The 21,550-nt window shown below is 36.5% G+C and overlaps 23 non-coding genes across 23 annotated transcripts; all 23 read right to left on the reverse strand.

The window, feature by feature from the left end:
• Window positions 1-72: 72 nt before the first annotated feature.
• On the reverse strand, window positions 73-146 carry TRNAT-AGU (transfer RNA threonine (anticodon AGU)). Its single transcript has one exon. It is a non-coding gene; the product is annotated as a tRNA-Thr (tRNA).
• Window positions 147-577: 431 nt separating this feature from the next.
• On the reverse strand, window positions 578-650 carry TRNAT-CGU (transfer RNA threonine (anticodon CGU)). Its single transcript has one exon. It is a non-coding gene; the product is annotated as a tRNA-Thr (tRNA).
• Window positions 651-1,087: 437 nt separating this feature from the next.
• TRNAT-AGU (transfer RNA threonine (anticodon AGU)) lies at window positions 1,088-1,161 on the reverse strand. The gene has a single exon. It is a non-coding gene; the product is annotated as a tRNA-Thr (tRNA).
• A 431-nt stretch (window positions 1,162-1,592) lies between these two features.
• On the reverse strand, window positions 1,593-1,665 carry TRNAT-CGU (transfer RNA threonine (anticodon CGU)). The gene has a single exon. It is a non-coding gene; the product is annotated as a tRNA-Thr (tRNA).
• Window positions 1,666-2,100: 435 nt separating this feature from the next.
• On the reverse strand, window positions 2,101-2,174 carry TRNAT-AGU (transfer RNA threonine (anticodon AGU)). Its single transcript has one exon. It is a non-coding gene; the product is annotated as a tRNA-Thr (tRNA).
• A 939-nt stretch (window positions 2,175-3,113) lies between these two features.
• TRNAT-AGU (transfer RNA threonine (anticodon AGU)) lies at window positions 3,114-3,187 on the reverse strand. Its single transcript has one exon. It is a non-coding gene; the product is annotated as a tRNA-Thr (tRNA).
• A 428-nt stretch (window positions 3,188-3,615) lies between these two features.
• TRNAT-CGU (transfer RNA threonine (anticodon CGU)) lies at window positions 3,616-3,688 on the reverse strand. The gene has a single exon. It is a non-coding gene; the product is annotated as a tRNA-Thr (tRNA).
• Window positions 3,689-4,629: 941 nt separating this feature from the next.
• On the reverse strand, window positions 4,630-4,702 carry TRNAT-CGU (transfer RNA threonine (anticodon CGU)). Its single transcript has one exon. It is a non-coding gene; the product is annotated as a tRNA-Thr (tRNA).
• Window positions 4,703-5,139: 437 nt separating this feature from the next.
• TRNAT-AGU (transfer RNA threonine (anticodon AGU)) lies at window positions 5,140-5,214 on the reverse strand. Its single transcript has one exon. It is a non-coding gene; the product is annotated as a tRNA-Thr (tRNA).
• A 429-nt stretch (window positions 5,215-5,643) lies between these two features.
• On the reverse strand, window positions 5,644-5,716 carry TRNAT-CGU (transfer RNA threonine (anticodon CGU)). Its single transcript has one exon. It is a non-coding gene; the product is annotated as a tRNA-Thr (tRNA).
• A 437-nt stretch (window positions 5,717-6,153) lies between these two features.
• TRNAT-AGU (transfer RNA threonine (anticodon AGU)) lies at window positions 6,154-6,227 on the reverse strand. Its single transcript has one exon. It is a non-coding gene; the product is annotated as a tRNA-Thr (tRNA).
• Window positions 6,228-6,658: 431 nt separating this feature from the next.
• Window positions 6,659-6,731, reverse strand: TRNAT-CGU (transfer RNA threonine (anticodon CGU)). Its single transcript has one exon. It is a non-coding gene; the product is annotated as a tRNA-Thr (tRNA).
• Window positions 6,732-7,671: 940 nt separating this feature from the next.
• Window positions 7,672-7,744, reverse strand: TRNAT-CGU (transfer RNA threonine (anticodon CGU)). The gene has a single exon. It is a non-coding gene; the product is annotated as a tRNA-Thr (tRNA).
• Window positions 7,745-8,181: 437 nt separating this feature from the next.
• On the reverse strand, window positions 8,182-8,255 carry TRNAT-AGU (transfer RNA threonine (anticodon AGU)). Its single transcript has one exon. It is a non-coding gene; the product is annotated as a tRNA-Thr (tRNA).
• Window positions 8,256-9,196: 941 nt separating this feature from the next.
• On the reverse strand, window positions 9,197-9,270 carry TRNAT-AGU (transfer RNA threonine (anticodon AGU)). Its single transcript has one exon. It is a non-coding gene; the product is annotated as a tRNA-Thr (tRNA).
• A 430-nt stretch (window positions 9,271-9,700) lies between these two features.
• TRNAT-CGU (transfer RNA threonine (anticodon CGU)) lies at window positions 9,701-9,773 on the reverse strand. Its single transcript has one exon. It is a non-coding gene; the product is annotated as a tRNA-Thr (tRNA).
• Window positions 9,774-10,714: 941 nt separating this feature from the next.
• Window positions 10,715-10,787, reverse strand: TRNAT-CGU (transfer RNA threonine (anticodon CGU)). Its single transcript has one exon. It is a non-coding gene; the product is annotated as a tRNA-Thr (tRNA).
• A 436-nt stretch (window positions 10,788-11,223) lies between these two features.
• TRNAT-AGU (transfer RNA threonine (anticodon AGU)) lies at window positions 11,224-11,297 on the reverse strand. The gene has a single exon. It is a non-coding gene; the product is annotated as a tRNA-Thr (tRNA).
• A 431-nt stretch (window positions 11,298-11,728) lies between these two features.
• Window positions 11,729-11,801, reverse strand: TRNAT-CGU (transfer RNA threonine (anticodon CGU)). The gene has a single exon. It is a non-coding gene; the product is annotated as a tRNA-Thr (tRNA).
• Window positions 11,802-13,498: 1,697 nt separating this feature from the next.
• TRNAT-AGU (transfer RNA threonine (anticodon AGU)) lies at window positions 13,499-13,572 on the reverse strand. Its single transcript has one exon. It is a non-coding gene; the product is annotated as a tRNA-Thr (tRNA).
• Window positions 13,573-14,004: 432 nt separating this feature from the next.
• Window positions 14,005-14,077, reverse strand: TRNAT-CGU (transfer RNA threonine (anticodon CGU)). The gene has a single exon. It is a non-coding gene; the product is annotated as a tRNA-Thr (tRNA).
• A 438-nt stretch (window positions 14,078-14,515) lies between these two features.
• TRNAT-AGU (transfer RNA threonine (anticodon AGU)) lies at window positions 14,516-14,589 on the reverse strand. Its single transcript has one exon. It is a non-coding gene; the product is annotated as a tRNA-Thr (tRNA).
• A 941-nt stretch (window positions 14,590-15,530) lies between these two features.
• Window positions 15,531-15,604, reverse strand: TRNAT-AGU (transfer RNA threonine (anticodon AGU)). The gene has a single exon. It is a non-coding gene; the product is annotated as a tRNA-Thr (tRNA).
• Window positions 15,605-21,550: the final 5,946 nt, after the last annotated feature.

Below are 21,550 nucleotides of genomic sequence, written 5' to 3' on the forward strand. Positions count from 1 at the left end.
GACTTTTATATTTTAATTGTATCAGAATAGGACCTAATGAAATTGATTTGTTATATAACAAAGAGAAAAGCAAGGCGCTGCTGAGAGTTGAACTCAGGATCTCCTGTTTACTAGACAGGCGCTTTAACCAGCTAAGCCACAGCACCCCCTTGACTGTTTCTTTTGAAAGACTTTTCTTTATGGTGTTCAAGAGAATATTGCTTTTTCACTTTCATATTCTTTTATAAGTTCACAGACTTCTCTACTCAAACACTTTAGATGAAGACGCTTCACTTATTCAAAAACACCTCTCTAATTTGAAGTTTACCCTATTCATAGAATTTTAAAATATACCTTGCTGAAGAGTGGATTAGTTGAACTCAACAATAGAGTGATCATACGTCTCTATCTTGTTCTTTGTCATTTACTTTTCGATATTTCAGTCAATGCATTCCTATAAAAATCTTCACAATACCAAGTATTTTATTTCATTTTATGATAACTTATTCTAAAGTTCATAGAACCAGACGTTTAATTCTTAAAATGTATTCAATACTTGTTTGATGAAAAATATTCCTAAAGCATGGAGAAAACAGTTAGGTGCTACTGAGATTTGAACTCAGGATTTCCTGTTTACGAGACAGGCGCTTTAACCACTAAGCCACAGCACCAACGTCAATAGCAAAAAATACATAAATAATCTACTGCTGATGATGAAATTTTGTTTCCTGCTATAAATTCTTCTTTATATGTACTGTAATCTTAAACACAATAAGATACTCAATCACTAAACAAGTATTAATATGTTTTAATAAACAGGTACTCTTATAAAACCCAATGTTATTTCTTGAATACATTATATTTTTTTTTTCATGAAGGCATTAATATAGCTCAAATCGAGGTAGTAATGTCAGATACGTCTTTCTCATAGATATGTCTTTTTTTATTTTGCAATACCAGTATTTACTCCATAATCTTGAAAATACTTTGGCTTTTATGAGGTTGAAGATGATCTGTTCAACAGTAAGATGAATCAGACGTTTATATTTTAATTGTATCAGAATAGTACCTAATGAAATTGATTTGTTATATAATAAAGAGAATAGCAAGTCGCTGCTGAGAGTTGAACTCAGGATCTCCTGTTTACTAGACAGGCGCTTTAACCAGCTAAGCCACAGCACCCCCTTGAGTCTTAATTTTGAAAGACTTTTCTTTATGGTGTTCAAGAGAATATTGCTTTTTCACTTTCATATTCTTTTATAAGTTCACAGACTTCTCTACTCAAACACTTTAGATGAAGACGCTTCACTTATTCAAAAAAACCTCTCTAATTTGAAGTTTACCCTATTCATAGAATTTTAAAATATACCTTGCCGAAGAGTGGATTAGTTGAACTCAACAATAGAGTGATCATACGGCTCTATCTTGTTCTTTGTCATTTACTTTTCGATATTTCAGTCAATGCATTCCTATAAAAATCTTCACAATACCAAGTATTTTATTTCATTTTATGATAACTTATTCTAAAGTTCATAGAACCAGACGTTTAATTCTTAAAATGTATTCAATACTTGTTTGATGAAAAATATTCCTAAGGCATGGAGAAAACAGTTAGGTGCTACTGAGATTTGAACTCAGGATTTCCTGTTTACGAGACAGGCGCTTTAACCACTAAGCCACAGCACATACATCAATAGCAAAAAATACATATATAATCTACTGCTGATGATGAAATTTTGTTCCCTGCTATAAATTCTTCTTTATATGTACTGTAATCTTAAACACAATAAGATACTCAATCACTAAACAAGTATTACTATGTTTTAATAAACAGGTACTCTTATAAAACCCAATGTTATTTCTTGAATACATTATATTTTTTTTCATGAAGGCATTAATATAGCTCAAATCGAGGTAGTAATGTCATATACGTCTTTCTCATAGATATGTCTTTTTTTATTTTGCAACAACAGTATTCACTCTATAATCTTGAAAATACTTTGGTTTTTATGAGGTTTAAGATGATCTGTTCAACAGTAAGATGAATCAGACTTTTATATTTTAATTGTATCAGAATAGGACCTAATGAAATTGATTTGTTATATAACAAAGAGAAAAGCAAGGCGCTGCTGAGAGTTGAACTCAGGATCTCCTGTTTACTAGACAGGCGCTTTAACCAGCTAAACCACAGCACCCCCTTGAGTCTTTACTTTGAAAGACTTTTCTTTATGGTGTTCAAGAGAATATTGCTTTTTCACTTTCATATTCTTTTATAAGTTCACAGACTTCTCTACTCAAACACTTTAGATGAAGAAGCTTCACTTATTCAAAAACACCTCTCTAATTTGAAGTTTACCCTATTCATAGAATTTTAAAATATACCTTGCCGAAGAGTGGATTAGTTGAACTCAACAATAGAGTGATCATACGGCTCTATCTTGTTCTTTGTCCTTTACTTTTCGATATTTCAGTCAATGCATTCCTATAAAAATCTTCACAATGCCAAGTATTTTATTTCATTTTATGATAACTTATTCTAAAGTTCATAGAACCAGACGTTTATTCTTAAATTGTATTCAACATTTGTTTGATGAAAAATATTCCTAAAGCATGGAGAAAACAGTTAGGTGCTACTGAGATTTGAACTCAAAATTTCCAGTTTACGAGATAGGCGCTTTAACCACTAAGCCACAGCACCAACGTCAATAGCAAAAAATACATAAATAATCTACTGCTGATGATGAAATTGTGTTCCCTGCTATAAATTCTTCTTTATATGTACTGTAATCTTAAACACAATAAGATACTCAATCACTAAACAAGTATTAATATGTTTTAATAAACAGGTACTCTTATAAAACCCAATGTTATTTCTTGAATACATTATATTTTTTTTCATGAAGGCATTAATATAGCTCAAATCGAGGTAGTAATGTCATATACGTCTTTCTCATAGATATGTCTTTTTTTTATTTTGCAAAAACAGTATTCACTCTATAATCCTGAAAATACTTTCGTTTTTATGAGGTTGAAGATGATCTGTCCAACAGTAAGTTGAATCAGACTTTTATATTTTAATTGTATCAGAATAGGACCTAATGAAATTGATTTGTTATATAACAAAGAGAAAAGCAAGGCGCTGCTGAGAGTTGAACTCAGGATCTCCTGTTTACTAGACAGGCGCTTTAACCAGCTAAACCACAGCACCCCCTTGAGTCTTTACTTTGAAAGACTTTTCATTTGGTGTTCAAGAGAATATTGCTTTTTCACTTTCATATTCTTTTATAAGTTCACAGACTTCTCTACTCAAACACTTTAGATGAAGAAGCTTCACTTATTCAAAAACACCTCTCTAATTTGAAGTTTACCCTATTCATAGAATTTTAAAATATACCTTGCCGAAGAGTGGATTAGTTGAACTCAACAATAGAGTGATCATACGGCTCTATCTTGTTCTTTGTCATTTACTTTTCGATATTTCAGTCAATGCATTCCTTTAAAAATCTTCACAATGCCAAGTATTTTATTTCATTTTATGATAACTTATTCTAAAGTTCATAGAACCAGACGTTTATTCTTAATTTTATTCAACATTTGTTTGATGAAAAATATTCCTAAGGCATGGAGAAAACAGTTAGGTGCTACTGAGATTTGAACTCAGGATTTCCTGTTTACGAGACAGGTGCTTTAACCACTAAGCCACAGCACCAACATCAATAGCCAAAAATACATAAATAATCTACTGCTGATGATGACATTTTGTTCCCTGCTATAAATTCTTCTTTATATGTACTGTAATCTTAAACACAATAAGATACTCAATCACTAAACAAGTATTAATATGTTTTAATAAACAGGTACTCTTATAAAACCCAATGTTATTTCTTGAATACATCAAATTTTGTTTTTCATGAAGGCATTAATATAGCACAAATCGAGGTAGTAATGTCATATACGTCTTTCTCATAGATATGTCTTTTTTTATTTTGCAACAACAGTATTCACTCTATAATCTTGAAAATACTTTGGTTTTTATGAGGTTTAAGATGATCTGTTCAACAGTAAGATGGATCAGACTTTTATATTTTAATTGTATCAGAATAGGACCTAATGAAATTGATTTGTTATATAACAAAGAGAAAAGCAAGGCGCTGCTGAGAGTTGAACTCAGGATCTCCTGTTTACTAGACAGGCGCTTTAACTAGCTAGGCCACAGCACCCCCTTGAGTCTTTACTTTGAAAGACTTTTCTTTATGGTGTTCAAGAGAATATTGCTTTTTCACTTTCATATTCTTTTATAAGTTCACAGACTTCTCTACTCAAACACTTTAGATGAAGAAGCTTCACTTATTCAAAAACACCTCTCTAATTTGAAGTTTACCCTATTCATAGAATTTTAAAATATACCTTGCCGAAGAGTGGATTAGTTGAACTCAACAATAGAGTGATCATACGGCTCTATCTTGTTCTTTGTCATTTACTTTTCGATATTTCAGTCAATGCATTCCTATAAAAATCTTCACAATGCCAAGTATTTTATTTCATTTAATGATAACTTATTCTAAAGTTCATAGAACCAGACGTTTATTCTTAAATTGTATTCAACATTTGTTTGATGAAAAATATTCCTAAAGCATGGAGAAAAAAGTTAGGTGCTACTGAGATTTGAACTCAAAATGTCCTGTTTACGAGACAGGCGCTTTAACCACTAAGCCACAGCACCAACGTCAATAGCAAAAAATACATAAATAATCTACTGCTGATGATGAAATTTTGTTTCCTGCTATAAATTCTTCTTTATATGTACTGTAATCTTAAACACAATAAGATACTCAATCACTAGACAAGTATTAATATGTTTTAATAAACAGGTACTCTTATAAAACCCAATGTTATTTCTTAAATACATTATGTTTTTTTTTTCATGAAGGAATTAATATAGCTCAAATCGAGGTAGTAATGTCATATACGTCTTTCTCATAGATATGTCTTTTTTTATTTTGCAACAACAGTATTCACTCTATAATCTTGAAAATACTTTGGTTTTTATGAGTTTTAAGATGATCTGTTCAACAGTAAGATGAATCAGACTTTTATATTTTAATTGTATCAGAATAGGACCTAATGAAATTGATTTGTTATATAACAAAGAGAAAAGCAAGGCACTGCTGAGAGTTGAACTCAGGATCTCCTGTTTACTAGACAGGCGCTTTAACCAGCTAAGCCACAGCATCCCCTTGAGTCTTTACTTTGAAAGACTTTTCTTTATGGTGTTCAAGAGAATATTGCTTTTTCACTTTCATATTCTTTTATAAGTTCACAGACTTCTCTACTCAAACACTTTAGATGAAGAAGCTTCACTTATTCAAAAACACCTCTCTAATTTGAAGTTTACCCTATTCATAGAATTTTAAAATATACCTTGCCGAAGAGTGGATTAGTTGAACTCAACAATAGAGTGATCATACGGCTCTATCTTGTTCTTTGTCATTTACTTTTCGATATTTCAGTCAATGCATTCCTATAAAAATCTTCACAATGCCAAGTATTTTATTTCATTTTATGATAACTTATTCTAAAGTTCATAGAACCAGACGTTTATTCTTAAATTGTATTCAACATTTGTTTGATGAAAAATATTCCTAAAGCATGGAGAAAACAGTTAGGTGCTACTGAGATTTGAACTCAGGATTTCCTGTTTACGAGACAGGCGCTTTAACCACTAAGCCACAGCACCAAGGTCAATAGCAAAAAATACATAAATAATCTACTGCTGATGATGAAATGTTGTTTCCTGCTATAAATTCTTCTTTATATGTACTGTAATCTTAAACACAATAAGATACTCAATCACTAGACAAGTATTAATATGTTTTAATAAACAGGTACTCTTATAAAACCCAATGTTATTTCTTAAATACATTATGTTTTTTTTTTCATGAAGGAATTAATATAGCTCAAATCGAGGTAGTAATGTCATATACGTCTTTCTCATAGATATGTCTTTTTTTATTTTGCAACAACAGTATTCACTCTATAATCCTGAAAATACTTTCGTTTTTATGAGGTTTAAGATGATCGGTTCAACAGTAAGATGAATCAGACTTTTATATTTTAATTGTATCAGAATAGGACCTAATGAAATTGATTTGTTATATAACAAAGAGAAAAGCAAGGCGCTGCTGAGAGTTGAACTCAGGATCTCCTGTTTACTAGACAGGCGCTTTAACCAGCTAAGCAACAGCACCCCCTTGAGTCTTAACTTTGAAAGACTTTTCTTTATGGTGTTCAAGAGAATATTGCTTTTTCACTTTCATATTCTTTTATAAGTTCACAGACTTCTCTACTCAAACACTTTAGATGAAGACGCTTCACTTATTCAAAAACACCTCTCTAATTTGAAGTTTACCCTATTCATAGAATTTTAAAATATACCTTGCCGAAGAGTGGATTAGTTGAACTCAACAATAGAGTGATCATATGGCTCTATCTTGTTCTTTGTCATTTACTTTTCGATATTTCAGTCAATGCATTCCTATAAAAATCTTCACAATACCAAGTATTTTATTTCATTTTATGATAACTTATTCTAAAGTTCATAGAACCAGACGTTTAATTCTTAAAATGTATTCAATACTTGTTTGATGAAAAATATTCCTAAAGCATGGAGAAAACAGTTAGATGCTACTGAGATTTGAACTCAGGATTTCCTGTTTACGAGACAGGCGCTTTAACCACTAAGCCACAGCACCAACGGCAATAGCAAAAAATACATAAATAATCTACTGCTGATGATGAAATTTTGTTCCCTGCTATAAATTCTTCTTTATATGTACTGTAATCTTAAACACAATAAGATACTCAATCACTAAACAAGTATTAATATGTTTTAATAAACAGGTACTCTTATAAAACCCAATGTTATTTCTTGAATACATTATATTTTTTTTCATGAAGGCATTAATATAGCTCAAATCGAGGTAGTAATGTCATATACGTCTTTCTCATAGATATGTCTTTTTTTATTTTGCAACAACAGTATTCACTCTATAATCTTGAAAATACTTTGGTTTTTATGAGGTTTAAGATGATCTGTTCAACAGTAAGATGAATCAGACTTTTATATTTTAATTGTATCAGAATAGGACCTAATGAAATTGATTTGTTATATAACAAAGAGAAAAGCAAGGCGCTGCTGAGAGTTGAACTCAGGATCTCCTGTTGACTAGACAGGCGCTTTAACCAGGTAAGCCACAGCACCCCCTTGACTGTTTCTTTTGAAAGACTTTTCTTTATGGTGTTCAAGAGAATATTGCTTTTTCACTTTCATATTCTTTTATAAGTTCACAGACTTCTCTACTCAAACACTTTAGATGAAGACGCTTCACTTATTCAAAAACACCTCTCTAATTTGAAGTTTACCCTATTCATAGAATTTTAAAATATACCTTGCTGAAGAGTGGATTAGTTGAACTCAACAATAGAGTGATCATACGTCTCTATCTTGTTCTTTGTCATTTACTTTTCGATATTTCAGTCAATGCATTCCTATAAAAATCTTCACAATACCAAGTATTTTATTTCATTTTATGATAACTTATTCTAAAGTTCATAGAACCAGACGTTTAATTCTTAAAATGTATTCAATACTTGTTTGATGAAAAATATTCCTAAAGCATGGAGAAAACAGTTAGGTGCTACTGAGATTTGAACTCAGGATTTCCTGTTTACGAGACAGGCGCTTTAACCACTAAGCCACAGCACCAACGTCAATAGCAAAAAATACATAAATAATCTACTGCTGATGATGAAATTTTGTTTCCTGCTATAAATTCTTCTTTATATGTACTGTAATCTTAAACACAATAAGATACTCAATCACTAAACAAGTATTAATATGTTTTAATAAACAGGTACTCTTATAAAACCCAATGTTATTTCTTGAATACATTATATTTTTTTTTTCATGAAGGCATTAATATAGCTCAAATCGAGGTAGTAATGTCAGATACGTCTTTCTCATAGATATGTCTTTTTTTATTTTGCAATACCAGTATTTACTCCATAATCTTGAAAATACTTTGGCTTTTATGAGGTTGAAGATGATCTGTTCAACAGTAAGATGAATCAGACGTTTATATTTTAATTGTATCAGAATAGTACCTAATGAAATTGATTTGTTATATAATAAAGAGAAAAGCAAGCCGCTGCTGAGAGTTGAACTCAGGATCTCCTGTTTACTAGACAGGCGCTTTAACCAGCTAAGCCACAGCACCCCCTTGAGTCTTAATTTTGAAAGACTTTTCTTTATGGTGTTCAAGAGAATATTGCTTTTTCACTTTCATATTCTTTTATAAGTTCACAGACTTCTCTACTCAAACACTTTAGATGAAGACGCTTCACTTATTCAAAAAAACCTCTCTAATTTGAAGTTTACCCTATTCATAGAATTTTAAAATATACCTTGCCGAAGAGTGGATTAGTTGAACTCAACAATAGAGTGATCATACGGCTCTATCTTGTTCTTTGTCATTTACTTTTCGATATTTCAGTCAATGCATTCCTATAAAAATCTTCACAATACCAAGTATTTTATTTCATTTTATGATAACTTATTCTAAAGTTCATAGAACCAGACGTTTAATTCTTAAAATGTATTCAATACTTGTTTGATGAAAAATATTCCTAAGGCATGGAGAAAACAGTTAGGTGCTACTGAGATTTGAACTCAGGATTTCCTGTTTAACGAGACAGGCGCTTTAACCACTAAGCCACAGCACAAACGTCAATAGCAAAAAATACATATATAATCTACTGCTGATGATGAAATTTTGTTCCCTGCTATAATTTCTTCTTTATATGTACTGTAATCTTAAACACAATAAGATACTCAATCACTAAACAAGTATTAATATGTTTTAATAAACAGCTACTCTTATAAAACCCAATGTTATTTCTTGAATACATTATATTTTTTTTTCATGAAGGCATTAATATAGCTCAAATCGAGGTAGTAATGTCATATACGTCTTTCTCATAGATATGTCTTTTTTTATTTTGCAACAACAGTATTCACTCTATAATCTTGAAAATACTTTGGTTTTTATGAGGTTTAAGATGATCTGTTCAACAGTAAGATGAATCAGACTTTTATATGTTAATTGTATCAGAATAGGACCTAATGAAATTGATTTGTTATATAACAAAGAGAAAAGCAAGGCGCTGCTGAGAGTTGAACTCAGGATCTCCTGTTTACTAGACAGGCGCTTTAACCAGCTAAGCCACAGCACCCCCTTGAGTCTTTACTTTGAAAGACTTTTCTTTATGGTGTTCAAGAGAATATTGCTTTTTCACTTTCATATTCTTTTATAAGTTCACAGACTTCTCTACTCAAACACTTTAGATGAAGAAGCTTCACTTATTCAAAAACACCTCTCTAATTTGAAGTTTACCCTATTCATAGAATTTTAAAATATACCTTGCCGAAGAGTGGATTAGTTGAACTCAACAATAGAGTGATCATACGGCTCTATCTTGTTCTTTGTCATTTACTTTTCGATATTTCAGTCAATGCATTCCTTTAAAAATCTTCACAATGCCAAGTATTTTATTTCATTTTATGATAACTTATTCTAAAGTTCATAGAACCAGACGTTTATTCTTAATTTGTATTCAACAGTTGTTTGATGAAAAATATTCCTAAAGCATGGAGAAAACAGTTTGGTGCTACTGAGATTTGAACTCAGGATTTCCTGTTTACGAGACAGGCGCTTTAACCACTAAGCCACAGCACCAACATCAATAGCCAAAAATACATAAATAATCTACTGCTGATGACGAAATTTTGTTCCCTGCTATAAATTCTTCTTTATATGTACTGTAATCTTAAACACAATAAGATACTCAATCACTAAACAAGTATTAATATGTTTTAATAAACAGGTACTCTTATAAAACCCAATGTTATTTCTTGAATACATCATATTTTGTTTTTCATGAAGGCATTAATATAGCACAAATCGAGGTAGTAATGTCATATACGTCTTTCTCATAGATATGTCTTTTTTTATTTTGCAACAACAGTATTCACTCTATAATCTTGAAAATACTTTGGTTTTTATGAGGTTTAAGATGATCTGTTCAACAGTAAGATGGATCAGACTTTTATATTTTAATTGTATCAGAATAGGACCTAATGAAATTGATTTGTTATATAACAAAGAGAAAAGCAAGGCGCTGCTGAGAGTTGAACTCAGGATCTCCTGTTTACTAGACAGGCGCTTTAACTAGCTAGGCCACAGCACCCCCTTGAGTCTTTACTTTGAAAGACTTTTCTTTATGGTGTTCAAGAGAATATTGCTTTTTCACTTTCATATTCTTTTATAAGTTCACAGACTTCTCTACTCAAACACTTTAGATGAAGAAGCTTCACTTATTCAAAAACACCTCTCTAATTTGAAGTTTACCCTATTCATAGAATTTTAAAATATACCTTGCCGAAGAGTGGATTAGTTGAACTCAACAATAGAGTGATCATACGGCTCTATCTTGTTCTTTGTCATTTACTTTTCGATATTTCAGTCAATGCATTCCTATAAAAATCTTCACAATGCCAAGTATTTTATTTCATTTAATGATAACTTATTCTAAAGTTCATAGAACCAGACGTTTATTCTTAAATTGTATTCAACATTTGTTTGATGAAAAATATTCCTAAAGCATGGAGAAAACAGTTAGGTGCTACTGAGATTTGAACTCAGGATTTCCTGTTTACGAGACAGGCGCTTTAACCACTAAGCCACAGCACCAACGTCAATAGCAAAAAATACATACATAATCTACTGCTGATGATGAAATTTTGTTTCCTGCTATAAATTCCTCTTTATATGTACTGTAATCTTAAACACAATAAGATACTCAATCACTAAACAAGTATTAATATGTTTTAATAAACAGGTACTCTTATAAAACCCAATGTTATTTCTTAAATACATTATATTTTTTTTTCATGAAGGCATTAATATAGCTCAAATCGAGGTAGTAATGTCATATACGTCTTTCTCATAGATATGTCTTTTTTTATTTTGCAACAACAGTATTCACTCTATAATCTTGGAAATACTTTGGTTTTTATGAGGTTTAAGATGATCTGTTCAACAGTAAGATGAATCAGACTTTTATATTTTAATTGTATCAGAATAGGACCTATTGAAATTGATTTGTTATATAACAAAGAGAAAAGCAAGGCGCTGCTGAGAGTTGAACTCAGGATCTCCGGTTTACTAGACAGGCGCTTTAACCAGCTAAGCCACAGCACCCCCTTGAGTCTTTACTTTGAAAGACTTTTCTTTATGGTGTTCAAGAAAATATTGCTTTTTCACTTTCATATTCTTTTATAAGTTCACAGACTTCTCTACTCAAACACTTTAGATGAAGACGTTTCACTGATTCAAAAACACCTCTCTAATTTGAAGTTTACCCTATTCATAGAATTTTAAAATATACCTTGTCGAAGAGTGGATTAGTTGAACTCAACAATGGAGTGATCATACGGCTCTATCTTGTTAGTTGTCATTTACTTTTCGATATTTCAGTGAATACATTCCTATAAAAATCTTCACAATACCAAGTATTTTATTTCATTTTATGATAACTTATTCTAATTTTCATAGAACCAGACGTTTAATTCTTAAAATGTATTCAATACTTGTTTGATGAAAAATATTCCTAAAGCATGGAGAAAACAGTTAGGTGCTACTGAGATTTGAACTCAGGATTACCTGTTTACGAGACAGGCGCTTTCACCACTAAGCCACAGCACCAACGTCAATAGCAAAAAAATACATAAATAATCTACTGCTGATGGTGAAATTTTGTTCCCTGCTAGAAATTCTTCTTTATATGTACTGTAATCTTAAACACAATAAGATACTCAATCACTAAACAAGTATTAATATGTTTTAATAAACAGGTACTCTTATAAAACCCAATGTTATTTCTTGAATACATTATATTTTTTTTTCATGAAGGCATTAATATAGCTCAAATCGAGGTAGTAATTATCGCCCAATCTCTTTGCTACCGGCCTTTTCCAAGATCTTAGAGAGGCATATCCACAAGGCACTCTCAACCTATGTAGAAAACAATAATCTCCTACATTCGTCTCAATCTGGGTTTAGGAGTGGTTTTTCTACTGAGACGGCACTGCTCGGGGTCACAGAGAAGATCAGGGAGCTTATGGATGACGGCCAAACAGTAGCACTGGTCTTGTTAGATCTCAGTGCGGCCTTCGACACCATTTCTCACTCCATACTGTTAGACAGGCTGGGGGAGAATGGTGTCGAAGGCAGAGCTCTGGAATGGATTAGATCCTACCTTTCCCTCCGCACTTTTCAGATCTCCTCTTCGGAGGCATGCTCTGAGGTATTCCACTCTCCTCACGGTGTGCCACAAGGATCAATTTTGAGCCCTCTGTTTTTTAATTTATACCTACGCCCACTGGCCAACCTTGCAGAAAATTTTGGCCTAAGTGTAATGACCTATGCAGATGACTCGCAAGTCTTATTCTCACTTTCTAAATCTGATGTCTCTACTCCATCTGCATTAAAAGTAGGTCTCCAAAAAATTTTTGGTTGGATGTCAGACAACCAACTAAAACTAAATGGAGATAAAACAGAGGTTCTCCTGTTAGGAAATAGCAAAGATCTCTGGAATGATTCCCATTGGCCACCATCATTGGGTAAACTTCCACCTCCAGCCTCTCAGGTTAGAAACCTTGGGGTCACCATTGATGACTGTTTATCCATGTCCCAGCAAGCTAACAAAGTAGCAGGTATATGCTTCGCCATTCTCAAATGGTTGCATTCCTATAAAAATCTTCACAATACCAAGTATTTTCTTTCATTTTATGATAACTTATTCTAAAGTTCATAGAACCAGACGTTTAATTCTTAAAATGTATTCAATACTTGTTTGATGAAAAATATTCCTAAAGCATGGAGAAAACAGTTAGGCGCTACTGAGATTTGAACTTAGGATTTCCTGTTTATGAGACAGGCGCTTTAACCACTAAGCCACAGCACCAACCTCAACAACAAAAAATACATAAATAATCTATTGTTGATGATGAAATTTTGTTTCCTGTTATAAATTCTTCTTTATATGTACTGTAACCCTAAACACAAAAAGATACTCAATCACTAAACAAGTATTATTATGTTTTAATAAACAGGTACTCTTATAAAACCCAATGTTATTTCTTGAATACATTACATTTTTTTTTCATGAAGGCATTAATATAGCTCAAATCGAGGTAGTAATGTCATCTACGTTTTTCTCATAGATATGTCTTTTTTTATTTTGCAATAACAGTATTCACTCTATAATCTTGAAAATACTTTGGCTTTTATGAGGTTGAAGATGATCTGTTCAACAGTAAGATGAATCAGACGTTTATATTTTAATTGTATCAGATTAGTACCTAATGAAATTGATTTGTTATATAATAAAGAGAAAAGCAATGCGCTGCTGAGAGTTGAACTCAGGATCTCCTGTTTACTAGACAGGCGCTTTAACCAGCTAAGCCACAGCACCCCCTTAAGTCTTAACTTTGAAAGACTTTGCTTTATGGTGTTCATGAGAATATTGCTTTTTCACTTTCATATTCTTTTATAAGTTCACAGACTTCTCTACTCAAACACTTTAGATGAAGACGCTTCACTTATTCAAAAAAAAACTCTCTAATTTGAAGTTTACCCTATTCATAGAATTTTAAAATATACCTTGCCGAAGAGTGGATTAGTTGAACTCAACAATAGAGTGATCATACGGCTCTATCTTGTTCTTTGTCATTTACTTTTCGATATTTCAGTCAATGCATTCCTATAAAAATCTTCACAATACCAAGTATTTTATTTCATTTTATGATAACTTATTCTAAAGTTCATAGAACCAGACGTTTAATTCTTAAAATGTATTCAATACTTGTTTGATGAAAAATATTCCTAAAGCATGGAGAAAACAGTTAGGCGCTACTGAGATTTGAACTCAGGATTTCCTGTTTACGAGACAGGCGCTTTAACCACTAAGCCACAGCACCAACGTCAATAGTAAAAAATACATAAATAATCTACTGCTGATGATGAAATTTTGTTTCCTGCTATAAATTCTTCTTTATATGTACTGTAATCTTAAACACAATAAGATACTCAATCACTAAACAAGTATTAATATGTTTCAATAAACAGGTACTCTTATAAAACCCAATGTTATTTCTTGAATACATTATATATTTTTTTTTCATGAAGGCATTAATATAGCTCAAATCGAGGTAGTAATGTCATATACGTCTTTCTCATAGATATGTCTTTTTTTATTTTGCAACAACAGTATTCACTCTATAACATTGAAAATACTTTGGTTTTTATGAGGTTTAAGATGATCTGTTCAACAGTAAAATGAATAAGACTTTTATATTTTAATTGTATCAGAATAGGACCTAATGAAATTGATTTGTTATATAACAAAGAGAAAAGCAAGGTGCTGCGGAGAGTTGAACTCAGGATCTCCAGTTTACTAGACAGGCGCTTTAACCAGCTAAGCCACAGCACCCCCTTGAGTCTTTACTTTGAAAGACTTTTCTTTATGGTGTTCAAGAGAATATTGCTTTTTCACTTTCATATTCTTTTATAAGTTCACAGACTTCTCTACTCAAACACTTTAGATGAAGAAGCTTCACTTATTCAAAAACACCTCTCTAATTTGAAGTTTACCCTATTCATAGAATTTTAAAATATACCTTGCCGAAGAGTGGATTAGTTGAACTCAACAATAGAGTGATCATACGGCTCTATCTTGTTCTTTGTCATTTACTTTTCGATATTTCAGTCAATGCATTCCTATAAAAATCTTCACAATACCAAGTATTTTATTTCATTTTATGATAACTTATTCTAAAGTTCATAGAACCAGACGTTTAATTCTTAAAATGTATTCAATACTTGTTTGATGAAAAATATTCCTAAAGCATGGAGAAAACAGTTAGGCGCTACTGAGATTTGAACTTAGGATTTCCTGTTTATGAGACAGGCGCTTTAACCACTAAGCCACAGCACCAACCTCAACAACAAAAAATACATAAATAATCTATTGTTGATGATGAAATTTTGTTTCCTGTTATAAAATCTTCTTTATATGTACTGTAACCCTAAACACAAAAAGATACTCAATCACTAAACAAGTATTATTATGTTTTAATAAACAGGTACTCTTATAAAACCCAATGTTATTTCTTGAATACATTACATTTTTTTTTTCATGAAGGCATTAATATAGCTCAAATCGAGGTAGTAATGTCATCTACGTCTTTCTCATAGATATGTCTTTTTTTATTTTGCAATACCAGTATTTACTCCATAATCTTGAAAATACTTTGGATTTTATGAGGTTGAAGATGATCTGTTCAACAGTAAGATGAATCAGACATTTATATTTTAATTGTATCAGAATAGTACCTAATGAAATTGATTTGTTATATAATAAAGAGAAAAGCAAGGCGCTGCTGAGAGTTGAACTCAGGATCTCCTGTTTACTAGACAGGCGCTTTAACCAGCTAAGCCACAGCACCCCCTTGAGTCTTAACTTTGAAAGACTTTTCTTTATGGTGTTTGTTGGAACCTGGGATGTCAGGTCACCTAGGGTAGCCTGGCCTAGGGTAAGACATGCAATCCTAGAGGCACAAGTGTGAAGGTTGCAAACCACCCAGCAGTAAATCCACGCAATAACACATAAAAAGGACACTACACCAATATTAGAAAAATAAGTACTGGTTTATAAAAATAATATCTCTGCTCTTTGGTTTCAAAATTTACACTTTAGGCATTTCAGACTGTCTTGGAAGCAATAACTATACTTTTAAGCTACTAAAACATTTTATCAACCAGCATTTATAGTACATTACATTTAGTCAGGCCTCTTAACCAAGTCTGGCAGGTAACACTTTTACTCTACTAGCTCAGATATGCATTTACTGTACTCTGCTCTACTCTTCAGCAACTTCTCATCACAGCATTACTTTAGAAGAGGCAAGTTCAGCACTTATAACTAGTCAGGTAGGTAATATCCATCACATTGATAATCCCACAATTCCCCTTCTTAGCTTGCCAAAGAAGAACTGGTTGTAATCAATTAAATCAGCATTCAATAAAACCCTGTCTGGAATTCCTCATGGACATTGCACTCCGGGAGACAGAGTCTCTGTTTACTCACTTCTGAAGTCTCAGGCTATGACACCAGTTACTCCTGTGGAAGTCACTTCCCCCACATGTTTACCTCCTTACTTGTAGTTGAGTATGCTGAAATCGTCTTACGCCAGAAGCAAGGGGGAATAACAGCCGATATGGCCAGGGAACAGAGTATGGAAAAGGCTCTCTCGCCTCTGGAAGCTCCTCTGCTCTCCCTCCCCACTCAGGCCAGCTCCTCTGCGTGGCGCGCGAGCAGAGGGAAAAGGCGGGACACTCACTCTGGCTGCTGTGGCAGCCGGCGCTCTTCCTCCGTGTTGATCGGCGGGGCCACTATTCCCGCTGTCATGCGCGGTAGCGCTCGCGCTGGTGCCGCCTCTCACTGCGCCCGCTCTCAGGAGTGACGCTTTTCACCCGGGCCTGCTCGGTCCTAGGCCCCTCCTGAGGGAATGACTGCAACGATCTGGGGCATGCGCGAAGGCGCCTTTTGGCAGTGTCTCACCTTCACTTTCCCCTGACAACCGGGGCGCTGCACAGCAACGCGACTGGAACGCAGCAGGCGCCCCCGGGGTCCCGCTCACGAAGGAAAGCCTCGCAAGGCTTCTCAGGCTCAGTGGATCCTGTGAAGGCGCTGATACAGAGCGCGATCGGTGCCTCAGGGGCCCCGCTCCCAGGTCCAGGAAGAGAACAAGTTCCTAACCCCTCACACTCCACCTAACAGGCTGGGAGGCTTGCCACATACCGCAGGACCAGTCAGTGGTAAGGATATCTCGTTGTTATATCAAGGAAGTGCTTCCTTTCCACACTTTAGAGAGGAGGGGGGGTTAAAAGGGGGGCTCCTTCAGAGTAGAGCCACAGAGCTCTTCTTCAGCACTAATCCCCTATCCCTCCTTACTGAACAGACTTAGGGGCACTAGGGAACTCTTACTTCTGCTCCCAGGGCAGGGTCCTTCTCAGTTCCCAAGACTACTGGAATTAACTCCTTCCCCTATCTGTCCAGGATCAGCAGGATGAACTAACTTGGCTAGGACAACAGGAAATGGGAGGTGGGAAAGCCTTGACAGAGGGCTACCCTTGTAGAGCAATCCACCCTTCAGGATCCTACCCCTACCAGACCTCAGCCTTCACTCTAGCTGCTCCTCACTGACAGACAAAATGGCTGTCCAGCATTCCGCCTTATATAGGCTGTCCCTCAGTGGTCCAGAAGGGACCAGAAGGTTCTGGAACGCCCTATACTAGTCTATGGGCAGGTTCTGGGTTTGGCATTTAGGGCAGTTGGTAGCCACCATTTTGTTGTTCCAACTATCTTCCTGTCAGAACAGGCCTCTGGGCCTAAGGTGAAAAACTATGAGGGGGGGGAAAGAACACCTATCCCTTTGACCAACACCTAGAAAAAGTTAGTGGACAAAAATTATTAAAGGTATGAGGGGCAAAAAGGGGACAAAATAAATAATAAATTGGAGGGACTACGCAAAAAGCCAGACAGGTCTAACAGTGTTCAAGAGAATATTGCTTTTTCACTTTCATATTCTTTTATAAGTTCACAGACTTCTCTACTCAAACACTTTAGATGAAGACGCTTCACTTATTCAAAAACACCTCTCTAATTTGAAGTTTACCCTATTAATAGAATTTTAAAATATACCTTGCCGAAGAGTGGATTAGTTGAACTCAACAATAGAGTGATCATACGGCTCTATCTTGTTCTTTGTCATTTACTTTTCGATATTTCAGTCAATGCATTCCTATAAAAATCTTCACAATACCAAGTATTTTATTTCATTTTATGATAACTTATTCTAAAGTTCATAGAACCAGACGTTTAATTCTTAAAATGTATTCAATACTTGTTTGATGAAAAATATTCCTAAAGCATGGAGAAAACAGTTAGGTGCTACTGAGATTTGAACTCAGGATTTCCTGTTTACGAGACAGGCGCTTTAACCCTTATTTATTTATTTATTTATTTAAAACATTTGTAGAGCGCGACTGTCACCTGGCAGGTATCCTGGCGCTGGTGGATTACTCCTGAGTTATTGGGCGGGGGAGGTGAATAGTGGGTGAGCGGTCATTAGGGGGGGGGTGTGGGAAGAGCCATGTTTTGATTTGCTTCCTAAAGGGAAGGAGGTGTGGGATCTGGCGAATTTCGGCAGGTAGACTGTTCCAGAGCTTGTCGCAGCCACCCTGAAGGATCTTCCCCCAATCCTGGCTTTCTTGCATCTGGGTATTTTCACAAGGCAGGCGGTTGCGGACCTAAGTGTTCTAGTGGGGATGTACCACGAGAACAGACGTTGAAGAGGTCTAGGTCCTGCACCGTGAAGAGCCTTGAAGACCAAGCAGAGGGCTTTGAAGGCGATGCGTTGCTTCAAAGGAAGCCAAATCAGCTCGGCCAAGGCAGCAGTGGCCGAGGATCTCCTGGTCCAACCCAGAGCCAGTTTGGCTGCTGCCGACTGAACTCGTTGGAGTCTGTCTAGCTGTGTCGCAGGGGATTCAAACAGGAGAGCATTGCAGTAGTCAAGGCGACTAAGGATAGTGCACCTGACTATCAATGCTCGTGCTGAGGATGGTAATAAAGGCAGAATTTTACGCCGAGAGCGCATAAGGGCGGAGCAGGTGGCAACTGTTCTTGAAACCTGCGTTTCCATGCTCAGTTACTGGTTTAGCATGACGCCCAAATTGCGAACAGTGGTAACAGGTAGCGGATTGTTGGAGTTTTCCGGGGGCCAGAAATCAGTAGGCAGAGGGCGGGAGATGCGGCTCGCGGGACAGAACAGGACCTCGGTCTTAGAGGAGTTAAACTGGAGAGAGTTCCGATGCAACCAGCCTGCGGTGTCTCTTAGGCAGTTATGGAAGGCTTCAAAAGAGATGGAGTCTTCACCCTCCCAGGAGAAAAGAAGCTGGGTGTCGTCAGCATAGTTTACTGTGGTCATATTGTGTGATTTAATCAAAAGGACCAGAGGCTTCAGGTAAACATTAAAAAGAATCGGACTCATGGAGGAGCCCTGGGGGACACCGTGAGGGACAGGGGAGAAGGCCGATCGGAAAGGGGGAAGGGATACCGCCTGTTTCCTGTTGCTGAGGTAGGAGTGAAACCAGAGCAGAGCCGTACCATCAACACCTGCCTCTCTCAGCCTCTTAAGCAGAAGCCCATGATTGACAGTATCGAATGCGGCAGACAGGTCTAATAAAATCAAGGCCACAGCTTGGCCCCTGTCTGCACGCATTCGAAGCTCTTCCATGGCAGTGAGCACCGCAGTTTCAGTGCCATGGGCTGGGCGAAACCCAAATTGGAATTCGTCTAGAACGAGGTTCTGCTCAAGGTGGGCTGAGAGGCAATTGCTGACCCAGCGTTCAAGCACCTTCGCCGGGAATGGCAAAAGTGATATGGGGCGGAAATTGGACAAACATTCCGGGTTCAGCGTAGGTTTCTTGAGTAGCGGGGTGATAAGAGCTTGCTTCCAGGGGGTAGGGACGAAGCCACAGCTGAGAGATTGATTGCAGATCAACCGCAGGGTATGGAATAGTTCGTGCCCGCAAGCTTTCCAGATTTTCGGGGGTATGGGATCAAGAGGAGAACCCGAGGTGATGCCCATTACAAGTTTCTCAAATTCTACTTGAGAGATCAAGGGGAAAGCCTGGAGGCTATTCATAGGAGGGCTTGCTGACCTCGAGGTGTCAGAGTTGACTCCGGGAGGGGTAGAGTTAGTAAGTGGCAGAGGGGTTGCCAGGTTGTTGACAATGGTCTCGATTTTATCGGTAAAAAACCGAGCAAGATTGTCACAAAGGGTCTGGGATGGGGGAATGGGGTTCTTGACACAGTCAGGATGTATGATCTTGTCCAAGATCTGAAATATACTTTTTGAGCTGTTAGCAGCGTTAGCGATAGTGGAGCAATAATAATCCGATTTACACTTTGCGATGGCAGATTTGTAGTCACGGAGTGAGTTGTTCCAGAGGGCTTTGTTGTTGTTACAGTAGCCGCGTCTCCACTTTCTCTCAGCCTGTTTACAGGCAGATCTGAGGGATCTCAGAGAGTCATTATACCAGGGGGAAGGTGCTCTACCTTTGGGTCTACAATATTTTAAAGGGGCAGCCGAGTCTATGATAGATGTAATTCTCGCGCTGAAGGAGCTGTAATTGTTTTCCACCGAGCTGGTAGAGGAGAAACTGTCCTGCACCTCGAAGACTTTGGTGGATGCGCAGAGAGTTTCTAGAACTTTCCAGTTTCGGTAGGGGAATTGTGGAGGAGAGTAGTTCTTGGGCTTTCTTGATATGGCGTTGGTAATAAAGAGTTTGATAAGCGAGTGGTCCGTCCAACTCATGGGCAGGATGTCGCCTATATGCGTAAGATCAGGACTTGAAAAAATGAGGTCAAGGCGATTGCCTGCAGAGTGGGTAGGGGCCTTTATCAGTTGACCAAGCCCTACACTGTCACAAGATAACAGAAGGTTGTCTAAACCTGTGTCCAGGCTGCCGTTTGGCCAAAGGTTGAAGTCTCCAAGGATAATAAGTTTATTATGGGAAGTTGCCATATTTGTGATGATCGTAAGGAAAGCTTGCTGTTGCAGGAGAGAAAAGGCCCCTGGTGGTCTATAGCAAATCATCACCGTGAAGGAGACTCCTGGGTGGCAAGTTATAGTCAGACCAAAAAGCTCAATTCCAGGTACAGGATCTATGTCGATGATGTTTATATGCCAAGTGGCACGGAAAATAATACCAACTCCGCCGCCGCGGCCCTTGGGTCTAGGAAGATGTAAAATATTAAAATTGAGAGGACAGGCGGATGCTAGGTCGGTCTCACAATTGGCATGTGTCCAAGTTTCAGTTAAAAAGAGTACATCTAGTTGGTGGGAGTCTATAAGGAGATTGATTTCCGTGGCGTGCTTCGGTAGAGATCTGACATTGAGGAGGCCACCCACGATTAAGCCCTTGCGGGTGAAGTCAGTTAAAGGAGAAGCAGTCTCTTCGAAGGAGAGCTTACCTTCATACGCATACCCTCGTAGATTGAGCAATGCGTCCCGGGTGTAACAAGGGGGTTGAGGGATGGATTGGGCAGGGTATGTGGCACGGGGCGCGTCCTCGTCGCGGACGAGCGCAGACGAGATTGCCTTAAGCGCGCCTTCGGCGCGCAATCGGTGTGTCCGCTGCGCTCGTCCGCTGCGCTTCCGGTATTGGCACATGAGTTATAGTGGTAGCAAGTGACGTGGAAGGGGGCGTGGCCAGCAAGAGATGGGCGTGGCTATCGTCTCCCTCGGCGAGCAATGGCGCGAAGAAACGATTCCCTTTCCCAACAGCTATTATTCAGCTGCGGAGGTAATCAGGTAAAGTGCAGT

Source organism: Lissotriton helveticus, chromosome 12 (assembly GCF_964261635.1).
Source record: "Lissotriton helveticus chromosome 12, aLisHel1.1, whole genome shotgun sequence".
NCBI classification, from domain to species: domain Eukaryota; kingdom Metazoa; phylum Chordata; class Amphibia; order Caudata; family Salamandridae; genus Lissotriton; species Lissotriton helveticus.